Raw genomic sequence first — 11,473 nt, 5'->3', positions numbered from 1 at the left:
TTCTCTCTCTCTTCCCCTCCCCTGCTCTCGCTCTCTCTCAAAATAAACAAATAAATGACACAAAATGGTTTAGGTGGTAAATTTTATGTTATGTGTATTTTATTACAATTAAACATTTTTAAAAAATATATTGGGAGTCTTGATCTCTTGACTTTGGGTGGCTTTTAAATCCAGAAGATTTTATCCTTGATTCTTGATCCCACTGTCGTCAAGAAAGCCAAGCAGTTAGCAGAAATGTTGCCTGTCAGAGATTGAAAGTTCTAGAACTCAGGGGCGCCCGGGTGGCTCAGTCGGTTGGGTGTCCGACTTTGGCTCAGGTCATGATCTCACGGTTTGTGAGTTCGAGCCCCGCGTCGGGCTCTGTGCTGACAGCTCAGAGCCTGGAGCCTGCTTCGGATTCTGTGTCTCCCTCTCTCTCTGCCCCTCTCCTGCTCACGTGCCCCCCCTCAGAAAAAAAAAAACATTAAAAAAATAAAACTCAAGACGCTTCTAGAAAGGTCAGAGCAGGGTGTCCAACCTCAGTGCTATCAACATTTGGTGCTGGGTAATTATGGGGCTGTCCTGTGTGCTGTAAGAGCTTAACACTATCCTGACCTCTACCCCCTTGATGCCAGTAGTATCCCTCCCCAGCTGCAACAACCAAAAATGTCTCCAGATATTGCCAGAAGTCTCTTAGGGCACAAAATCACCCTAGTCAAGAACTCTGGGTTAGAGGTTAGGACACTGGTCATGAACCACAAGGTCATGAACCCCTCTTCTCTGACGTTGGCTTCTCCTACTTTCCGTGCGCAGGAGAAAGATTTTCCAGCTTCTAGAATTAAATGGATTGAAAAAGGAAAATATTTAAACTACCATTTATAGGATATTTGCCATGTGCCAGACACTGTGCTAACGGATTCCTCTCATTTAATTTTCCAATGTAATTACTGATAGCTTCACTTGACAGAGGAGGCAGCTGGGCTCAGGCAGGTTCTCGTCCCAGCCCTCAGAGCTCGTAAACCTCAAAACGGATTCAGACGCAGGTCTGTCTCCTTTTAGGACTGCCTTTACGTTCAATCGTTATTTCGCTTTTAGACTGATTTGTATAATGATGTTTCAGAGGACCTTGAGCCGTACGTGTGGTGACGTCAGTTTTGTCTTCTCCTTCCCTCGGACACGTGGTGTGTGAAGATGTTATCAGGGACCCGCGAGGGCGGGGAATGTTCTCTTGCCCACTTAACAGCTCTGACTCCAACATGAAGTGTCTGCGAGTGAGGACACCTTGCATCCCCTGGCCAGGCGGGTGGCTAAGGGACCCAACATCATCCCCTTCCCAGTCGGAACGCTGCTCGAATGTCCCTTAACCAGCAGAGGGCAGACCTGTGGTCCCGATCGGCACAAGTGGGCAAAGAAAATTGTTCTTGAAGGTTTGGAACGGAGGGGGAGACGTTTCAGGAAAATGGCAGCTGCAGCCCTCGCTTGTCCAGAGGCGGGGCTGTTTTTCTATTTTTGTGGACAATGTATTTAATCGTCCTGTGCTCTCAAAAATGCATAACCTCCTTTCATAAAGATAACGTAAAGTTGCCAGACCACCTCGACTTTGCTTTCCTACTCCTGACTCCTCACTAGTACGTTGATCTTGGTCTGGAGTGTGGTGTTATAGGAGCGAGAATTGCCTCTGCTGTGAAACACCATTAAGAAGGAGGGGGTTTTCCTCCGCATCCTCCTATCTGGTAGGCTCTCCAGGGCTCACTGGGGCCATGTGTTCAAGCCCCAGCACGCTCCCCCCGGCAGGACGCTGAATCCAGAAGGGGACGGATGCATTGAAAGAGCTCATGAGAAAGGAAATTACCCACAGGACCTTTTGCCAAAATTCTATCCGGGCTGAAACTCTGACGAATCCCCCCAAATCTTCATTTTTACAAGCTCGCCTGCACGAAAACCGCAGGAAGGGTAAACAACAACTTCTCCAAGTTGGTGCAGTTCCCCGGAGAAGCGGGCTTTCACCCGCTGCCTGGCCCTTCTGCTCCGTGCCTGGCAGAGCCGTATGAATCATGTTCATGCAGAGGCTTTTCCCTTCCCGTCCCTGTGACCACCCGCATTTCTGGGGGGTCGAACGTTTTCAGAATCTCTTTTGCACTGGCGGGGTGGGACGTGGTGAGGGTGAGGAGGGGCATTTATTTCCCCTTCCCACTGGGCTGTTCTCCTCACTCCCAGATGCGTCCGATTACGATGTGCCTGATTATGTTCAACGTTGTGACTGAGCCTAGTACAACGGTCGTCTGGGAAAAATCCAAAGAATGTCACAGATTCTGCTTGTCTGATGAGGGGAGAGGAAGGTCCCCACTCCGAGCAATGACTTTCCTGCAGAAACACTCCACCTCTCACATTCCTGTGCTTCCAGCCAAGCTTCAGTAATTAGTTCCTTGCGAACAATGCAAAAGGACAAAAGTTTCAAGGTGTGGGGTCACCATGGCAACGACGCAGCTTCCCCGCCGAGCCCGGGTCTCAGAATGATAGGAACTGGTCATGACATTCCTCTGAAATTGGCCAAAACCTCAAGACCCGCAGGATCGCCAATTCGGGGCCGAGAATGTGAATCTTTGCATCTCCCCAGGCACAGTGGGTGTTGCTGGGTGGCACAGAGGCCCCCAGAAAGGTACGTCCACGTCTTCATTCCTGTGAATGTGACCTTACTTGGAAAAAGGGTCTTTGCAGATGTCATTAAGGATCTCGAAATGAGATCATCCTGGATTTAGGGTGAGCCCTAAATCCAAAGGCAGGTGTTCTTACGAGAAAACGTAGAGGGAGATTTGAGACACGGACACACAGGGAAAGAATCCACGTGAAGACGGAGGCAGAGGCTGGAACCACGTGTCTGCAAGCCAAGGGACGCCAGGAGCCCCCAGAGGCTGCAAGAGGTAGGAAGGATTCTCCCCTAGAGTCTTCAGAGGGAGCGTGGCTCTCCTCATATCCGGATTTCAGACTTCGGCCTCCAGAACTGTGAGAGAATAAATTTCAAGTCTCGAACCCCCCCAGTTTGTGGTACTTTGTGACCGTAGCCACAGGAAACTGATACCATGGGTGATTTCTGCTCCCTCCATCCGACACCTTCCTATGCTTGAGTTACAGCAAAGAGCCCTTTCCCACCCACTGTAGAACACGCTTTTTGCATTAGAAAAGAAGAGGAAAAAAGTAAAGCAGATTCGGGCTGGGACATGTCGCCGGCCAGGTCATCAAAACCAACTCTGGGGTCGGTGGGCTCTACTTGGGCTACCAGTGCTCATCCTGGGGACCCCGAGAGTGCTGCTCTCCCTCTAGTACGGCTCCATGGCTTTTCCTGTCCTTCCCTCTGCCACAGGCTTACTTGAAAGCTAGTTTTCAGTGCTGCTACTCCTGTCTCGCTCTGGTCAGAATCCCCATTTCTGTGTGTGTGGCATCATGAATGGTTTCCATGGAAACGAAAGGTTGAGCTAGAACGGTGCCAACGCGCATCTAAACTTCAGAATTGAACAGGGGCTATTGTTTTTGCCAGCCATGGGGTTTCATTCCTTCTGAAGATGTCACGGGGGATTTTGGAATGTGTGCCCATGACTTCCCGGTTTTCTCTCCTTTTCCGGCCCCCCTGGCTAACGAAACATGGACTGACTGACGCGGGAGCGCCGCGGATCCTCACATTCCTAGCTCTTCAGGCTCTCCCTTAGTTTTGCATGTGCGTGTAAATGGTAACGAGTAAGGTGAGATTTGCTGTAAATAACCAGATGGTCCCCACAGGGTAGGCTGCAGGTGAGATGGAAATTCTAGCAGGAGATCTCACAGCCCGAACTTTGCCAATCTAAACTCATCTTTGGTTTAGCGTATCAGAACCAGCAGACAGAAGGGGAAAGTGGACCCAAAGCTCCGTGCTTGCCCTCATGACCCTGAGGACGGGGGCTGGGGGTTGACACCTGCTTCCTGTCAGTACCAGAGGCGTGGCCTCCGATGCGCACACTTTTCCTCCGCGGGTTAGTCACGGGGAGAAGCAGACCGTCCCCAGCCCTCTAACTGGCTCCCGGTAACTGGTGGAGGAGCCCAGGTATGGACTGTGTGGATCACTGAAGTTCCGCACCCCTGCTTTACAGGAGACGCCACCTGGTAGCTCTTACTGCAGAGTAAGTAAGCGTGGAGTGGGGGGTAGGTAGGGTGACCATATTGTCAAGGTGGAGTGCGTTTCAGAATTTAAGGAGCTGCTGTTAGTCATCTCAGACCCACAGGCACAATCTGGACTGTCCCTGGAAAAGAGGGCCATCAGGTAACCCTACCTTTAGGCCAACCTGTACCCCACTCCACTAAAGATCCCAGTGTTGAAGTGCCCTGTGACTCAGTGCTTGGACCTCTTTTTTCTTTTATTTATTTATTTTTAATGTTTATTTGTTTTTGACAGAGAGAGAGAGAGAGAGAGAGAGCAGGGGAGGAGCAGAGAGAGAGGGAGACACAGAATCCGAAGCAGGCTCCAGGCTCTGAGCTGTCGGCACAGAGCCCGACGCGGGGCTCGAGCTCACAGACCGCGAGATCGTGACCTGAGCCGAAGTCGGACGCTTCACCGACTGAGCCACCCAGGCGCCCCCCCCACCCCCTTTTAAAAAAAATCTTACATAGTCCCCATACCGGTGCTGCCCAGTGGAATTGCAATGATGGAAATGCTCTACATCCGTACTGTCCAATATAATAGCCACTAGTCAAATGTAGCTGTCGAGTACTTGAAATGCAGCTGATGTGACTAAGTAAGGCAACTTTAAGTTTTACTGAATTTTAATTAATATACATTTAAATGGCCGCATCTGGCTAGTGGTTACTATTCTGGACAGTGCAGACCCAGATAATTTTTTTTTTTTTCCCAGCCGGGCTCATGGCTTTAAGTACCACCCACAGATTCTGACCCCCAAATCTGTCTGGCCACCCCATCCTCTCCCCTCACATCCAGATCCATATATCCCATTTGATGTATTTACTTGTATGTCTAATAGGCACCTCAGACTTAACACAGGCAAAACTAACCTTCTGATCACAATATGATACCACTTCAAGCCCATTTGGTAGGGCTATTAAAAACAAACAAAGAGAAAACAGCAAGTGTTGGCAAGGACTCCTGCACACTGCTAATGGGAATGTAAAATGGTGCAGCTGCTGTGGAAAATGATAGGGCAGTTCTTAAAAAATGTAGACCGCGGGGCGCCTGGGTGGCGCAGTCGGTTAAGCGTCCGACTTCAGCCCGGTCACGATCTCGCGGTCCGTGAGTTCGAGCCCCGCGTCGGGCTCTGGGCTGACGGCTCGGAGCCTGGAGCCTGTTTCCGATTCTGTGTCTCCCTCTCTCTCTGCCCCTCCCCCGTTCAAGCTCTGTCTCTCTCTGTCCCAAAAATAAATTAAAAACGTTGAAAAAAAAATGTAGACAGAATTATCATATAATTGAGGCATTCTACTCCCAGGTATCTATCCCAAAGAACCGAAAGCAGGGACTCGAACAGACATTTGGATGCCCGTGTTCAGAGTAGCGTTATTCACGAGGGCGGAAAGGTGGAAGAAGGCCAAGGGTCATTGTTCGGCCTTAAACAAGAAGGGGATTCTGACACGCTACAATGTGGATGCACCTTGAAGTTCATCCATGATGCTGAGTGAAGTGAGCCGGTCGCAAAAGAACAAACACTGTGAGAGTCCACTTACGTGAGGTTCCTAGAGCAGTCAGCTCACAGAGACAGAGTAAGGCTGGTGATTGCCAGGAGCTGGGGAGCGGTGGGGGTGTTTAAGGAGTTCAGCGTACCTGTGGGGAAGATGTAAACATTCTGGACATGGATGGTGGTGATGGAGGCACAACACACGTATCAGGTGCCCCAGGGCCGTAGCGTTAAAGGTGGTCGAACTGGTAAATTTTGTCACGTAAAACACCCGAGTCTTCGCATTCCAGTAATTTCTGATCTTCCTTCTGATGTTTCCTTCATACCTGCTCCTTATGCAGACTTCTCGTCCCCCTTAATACCACCTCGATTTTTCCATTGGCGGGAGCCAAAGACCCCTTCTTTCTCTTCCAGGCCACCTCCGGCCCACCACTAAAGCTCAGCTGTGCCTTCAGATACGCGCTCAGAACCTCGCCACAGGCCCTGTCACCCACCATGCTGGGCCAGGGGTCATCCCTCCACACACGTGTCCGCTGATTTTTCGTGTCACCAGGAGGGCCAGCGTGTCTTTGCTAGGACCCGGAAGCCCCGCCTTATCTGTGCTGTTGCACAAGCCTCTTCCTGTTCCTCACACATCCCAGGAATGTCCCTGCCTGCAAGGTCTTTGCTCCAAATCTTTGCGGCCCACCCCCAGCCCCAACTTCTTAGGTGTGTACCCATATCTCAGTGAGCCCTTCCCAGGCCACCCTGTCGAAAATTTCAGCACCTCTCCTGCCAACGCTTCCTGTCCTCCTTGCTCGCTTTCGTCTTGCGCTCATCCCCTTTCATCAATATCTAAACATATTATATGTTTTATTCATCTTGTTTATTTTCAGCCTCCCTGCTAAAATGTATGATGTTTAAGGCAGGGGTTTCAAAATCTCTTTCGTCCTCTTCTTTTCTCACCGCGCCCAGTAAATGCGTGTTACATTAATGAAGGAATGCAGACGTTTAGGGGACTCCTCAGGACCCATCTCTTTTCGGGACTCTTCTTTGATTGACATAGAACTACCCTCAGCTCTTTAGGGTTCAGTCTGCATGAAGCACCTTCATAAGCTTGGTTTACATTTCACTGAAATCATTGGTCCTGTCAGGGCGACGTTGCCCCCTCAGGGGACCTTCGGCAGGGTCAGGAGACACTTTTGGTTGTTAAAAGGGGCAGGAGGTGGCTACCTGTACCTCTAGTTGGTAGAGGACAGGGATTTTGCTGAACATCCTGCAATATACAGGACAAAGAATTATCCCAAAACGATGTTACTTGTGCAGAGGTCAAGAACCCCTAATTCAACCTAGTCGTATGACAAGTTATCTAGTCTGCGTGTAATAAGAGATGAATTCCTTGAGGGCTGTTTTAGGCTGAGTTGTGCCCTCCAAAAAAGATACGTGGAAGTCCCAACCCCTCATACTTCACAATGTGACCTTACTTGGCAATAGGGTCTTTAAGTTGACATCACCAAGATGACTTGGCAAGAGGTCATCAAGTTGAGATGAGGTCATTAGGGTGGGGTCTAATCCAATGTGATGGGCGTCCTTATGGAAAAGGGAAACCTGGACACAGACATGCAGCCAGGAAAGACCACGTGAAGACAGAGGGAGGGGTGGCCGTGCGACTGGAGCCCTGTAGCTACAAGCCGAGGGTCACCAAGGACATCCGTCTGCCATTGAAGCTGGAAGCTACAGAGAAGGATCCTCCCTCCCCCCTCCCCCCCCCCCCCCCCCCCCAAGGTCCTCAGGTAGAGCTCAGGCCTGCTGACTGTGAGAGAAGAAATTTCTGTTGTTTTAAGCCACGTAGTTTTTGGCACTTTGTTAGGGCAGCCCCAGGAAGCTAATACAAGGTCAGAGCCAGTGCTAAATCCGAACCTGATAGTAATGGGGTTTATACCCTGTGACAATTAAATTAGTGTCTTGGAAAAATGAGAGAGTTCACCAGGATGGTGGTTAGATTCTCATACGGGAGGAGAGACAAGGATATTTAGTCTTTTGGGTATTATGAAACTCATGACCTAGAGTTGGCCAAGAGCACTTGGATGATAGATGTTCAAAGCCACCAGTCGCCAAAGCCTTTCATGGGAAAATTACCCTAGCACAAAGTGCTTTTTGCTAATATTAACTTTGGTTCCATTTCAGATCAATGGAGGCAAAAAACCAGGAGATCCCATAAATCCCGTCGAGCTCATCACAGCTGCCAAATTATGCCCTGATAAAGCTTTTGGTGGCTAACGATATGGCCGTTCACCCGGAGTGGATGCGGCCAGGAGGGAGGTTTCTGGAGAGCGTCTGGCCCTCGGTGGAGACACTTGTCCTGAAGCGTTATCTGAAGGCCCTCTGGCCCTAACGAAGGGTGAAGCTTTGAACGTGATTATTTCTAAACAAATAAATAATAAGGATAACTTAAAAATAAACAGAGATCTCGATTTAAAGGCTACTTGTTATCTCAGGACCAAGATTAACAGCGAGTGGCAAGTTTTTGTGAGATATAATGTCTTTTCACATATAAAAGATCCTATTGATTTCCTGTTGGTATTATCCCGAGAATGTGCAGCGTGCATCTATGGAGCAGAGACAATCTTCCATCACTTGCTTTATGGGAAGAGAATGGTTATTGTATCTCTTCCCATAAAATATAATCTCTTTTCCTCTTCCCCCCCCCAAAAAAAAAAAAAAATCTACCTGTTCCTCTGGGAATTTCCAGTTGTAATCTGGGGAAGTGAATTGATTTTTTTTTTTTCTTTTCTTTTGCATGTGCCAGGATTTTTATATTTGGCTTCTTTACATTTTCTCATTGTTCTCTGGAGTCTGGCTTTTCCAGATTGTTATTTGAGCCCGTCTAAAAATTCCTTTAAAATCAGTGCCATTGAAACACACGTGATGGTGGATGTCAGGTTCCCTGTGACTTGCTTAGAAGGGGTGCCCCTCCTTTATCCTCCAACCGGGGGCTGGTGTGAGTGCCTGGGAGGGCTTTGGAGGCAATGAGAGCTTGCCTAGTGTGTTGCAACAGGATAAAAATGCAAAAAAACAAAAACAAAAACAAAAACAAAAACCCCAAAAACCCAAACAAAACCCAAAACCCAATCGCTGAAGGAAGGAAATGTTCTTCTTAGGATGGGGGCTCTCGGCATCACCTCCGGGCATGTCTTCAGGATCAATGCAGATGTCAGGGCAAAGTCCTTCCTATTTAAATATTGTGCTCTGAGAAGCCGTGGCTTCCTAAGCTAATGAGTGTGGCTATGTCCAGACCTCACACATGGAGGTCTGCGAACTGTACAGGCAGCTGCAGAGCCTGTCCTGTGGCTCGGCCTTCGCCTCTTTATTAACGCAGAGCCTCCCCTCATTGGCCTAGCCCAGCCCTGCCCACCCTTCCAGGCTCAAGTCCCGCACAAGTGCCCACCACACTTTCTGCCCTCCACACTGTTCTTCCTCTCTTGCCTGAACTCCTGTGGTGCTCTGGAATGCATCCTCCCGCGGGCACCAGATGACAGCCACCTCTCCTTGTACCTGCGCTGGGGTGCAGCTCAGCCACGGGGGCTCAGAGCCTGGAGCCTGTTTCAGATTCTGTGCCTCCCTCTCTGTCTCCGCCCCTCCCCCACTCCTGCTCTGTCTGTCTGTCTCTCAAAAATAAACATTAAAAAATTAAAAATAAAAGAGAGAGTGTGTGTGTGCTTTACATTATAAATCTCAATGTTATGGGCTGAAATGTGTTCCCCCAAATTCATACGTTGAACCCCTAGCCCCCGGCACCTCAGAATGTGACTGTATTTGGAGATGGGGGACTTTGAAGAGGTGATGAAGTCAAATAATGAGATCATTAGGGTGGGCCCTGACCCAGCGTGGCTGTTATCCTTCTAAGAAGAGAGGAGACACACACAGAGGGCTGACCGCGAGAGGGAGAAGGTGGCCATCCATAAGCCAAGCAGAGAGGCCTCAGAAGAAATCAGCCTGCCAACACTTTGCTCTCAGACTTCCAGCTTCCAGAGCTGTGAGGAAATAAATTCCTGTTGTTTAAGCCCCCCAGTCTGTGGATCTTTGCTATGGGAGCCTTAGGGAACTACTAGTCTAATCAACTAGTCACAGAGCCTAGTGACATAGGACAAAGGCCAGATTGCTTAGCTTGGTATCCAAGACCCTTTATAACCTTGTCTCCTCCCAAACTCCCAATCTGTCGTCTTCCTTCCTATCGTATCATCCCAGGCACCCTCTCTGGGTGACTCCCAGGCTCCTTCCGCCCCAGATTCCCTCCCATCCCTGCCCCTGGCCCTCAGTGCATTCTCTTCCCAGACAGCTTTCTCCTGGGCCAGCCCATGCAGACCCAAACCAAGGCCAACCCAAGCCCAAATCCTCCTGAAGCTTCAGTGATAGTCCATGAACTAGGAAAGAATCATGGAGCTCCACTGTGGATTGTGCAGTGGTTTTCAAACTGTGCTCCCCAGGATCCCCCCGGGGGCTACTGTGTGTAACAGCGGGGACAGGGGTGAAAAGGGTCAGCCCCTCCTAGCCATTCACCAAGCAGAGAGCTGCCTTTCTTCTGGGTGATTTCCAGATATTTCCATAGATTACTTTAAAAAAAAAGGGCGTTCTGTGGGGTGCAAACGGTGCTGGAGAACACCACTGAACATCTTATTCTGGATGTAATGACAACAAAATGTCCAAAAAAGTGATACAAAGCTAACGGTCCTTGTTCAGGAAATACTTAGGCAAACAGAGCCCGTAACACTTTTATCTAGATTTCCTAGAACTGTACTCATCACAAGGGATAAACTCAATTATCAAAACTCATTGACTCCGAAAATGTAAGTTCCATATACTTCTGCCCATTCCAATTCATCAGACCGGCAGCTGTCGTGTTGTTAATGTGATCGTGACTTGCCTTGTTATTAATCTATTTTCTAAGTATGAAAGGATGGCACTTTGGATTCTCTGATACAGATGTGGACATTTGCCAGGTCACATCTGGCCAGGGGTTTGTTGAACCATGACTTCATGAGAAATCAATTCCCATCCCCTTCGGCTGACCTTAGGGCGGTCTTCTCAGGCTCGCTTTTCTCTCTTGTAATCTAAAAATTAAACTTCAGTCTTTATGATTTATGCGGTGCGATTTCTTTCAGATTTTAACAGCACATCCTGTTATGTTAAGGAGGTCTCAATGAGGCAAGGAAGGGGAAAGTCTGTAATTCTGTCCCTCAGAGAATTAAGCTAATGTCCCCCTCCAAAGTTTGGAGCAAATTTCCTTGGACCTTTTTGCTTCAGAGTTCTGACCGCAAGATTTTTCACCCACGGGACCTAAGGCTTTCTTAAACCAGCCTTTCAATATCAAATATCAGTCCGTGAATGTGCAGTGGGTTTATTGAATGCCCATAGGATAAGTGAATCAGGAAAGTGTGGCTCAATCTTCCCCACAAAAATAGGCAAGTTCTTCCTCATGCCCCATCCCCAGCCGGCACCAACCTGCCAATACGCACCCAATATCCCTGGATATTTTCAGAGAGAAAGGCGAGTCCCTTGGAATCAAGGTGAGGTTATTTATTCTGACGTAGATGGATGCTGTGTTGAGAAGCGAACCCCCTTCCTTCTCCCTCCTCTTCTTTTTCTCATAAAATTCCGTAACTAGATTCATAAGTCACTATCATCCATCTGATTACTCTGTCTCATCAGAGATTCCTATGTCATAGATTTCCTATGTTTCTGATCAGTTACCATGGATATGGTTTTGGTTATCAGCGTTCTCAGTATCTGCAAGCCGTACTTTTGCGGGCTTTACCCACTGCAAGGACTAATCTGTGCAAAGCTCTCTGGATAAACCTTGGTTA

At 48.7% G+C, this 11,473-nt stretch overlaps 1 long non-coding RNA gene across 1 annotated transcript; it reads left to right on the top strand.

Moving 5' to 3' along the window:
• The first annotated feature begins 3,397 nt into the window (after nucleotides 1-3,397).
• LOC125913159 (uncharacterized) lies at nucleotides 3,398-8,083 on the top strand. The gene is made up of 2 exons (XR_007454938.1): nucleotides 3,398-3,716; nucleotides 7,797-8,083. It is a non-coding gene; the product is annotated as an uncharacterized LOC125913159 (long non-coding RNA).
• Nucleotides 8,084-11,473: the final 3,390 nt, after the last annotated feature.

The sequence above is a fragment of the Panthera uncia genome (genome assembly GCF_023721935.1).
Source record: "Panthera uncia isolate 11264 chromosome C1 unlocalized genomic scaffold, Puncia_PCG_1.0 HiC_scaffold_4, whole genome shotgun sequence".
Classification (NCBI taxonomy): Eukaryota; Metazoa; Chordata; class Mammalia; order Carnivora; family Felidae; genus Panthera; species Panthera uncia.
The sequence above is the reverse complement of the archived record's forward strand: the minus strand, read 5'-3'. Positions and strand labels throughout refer to the sequence as shown.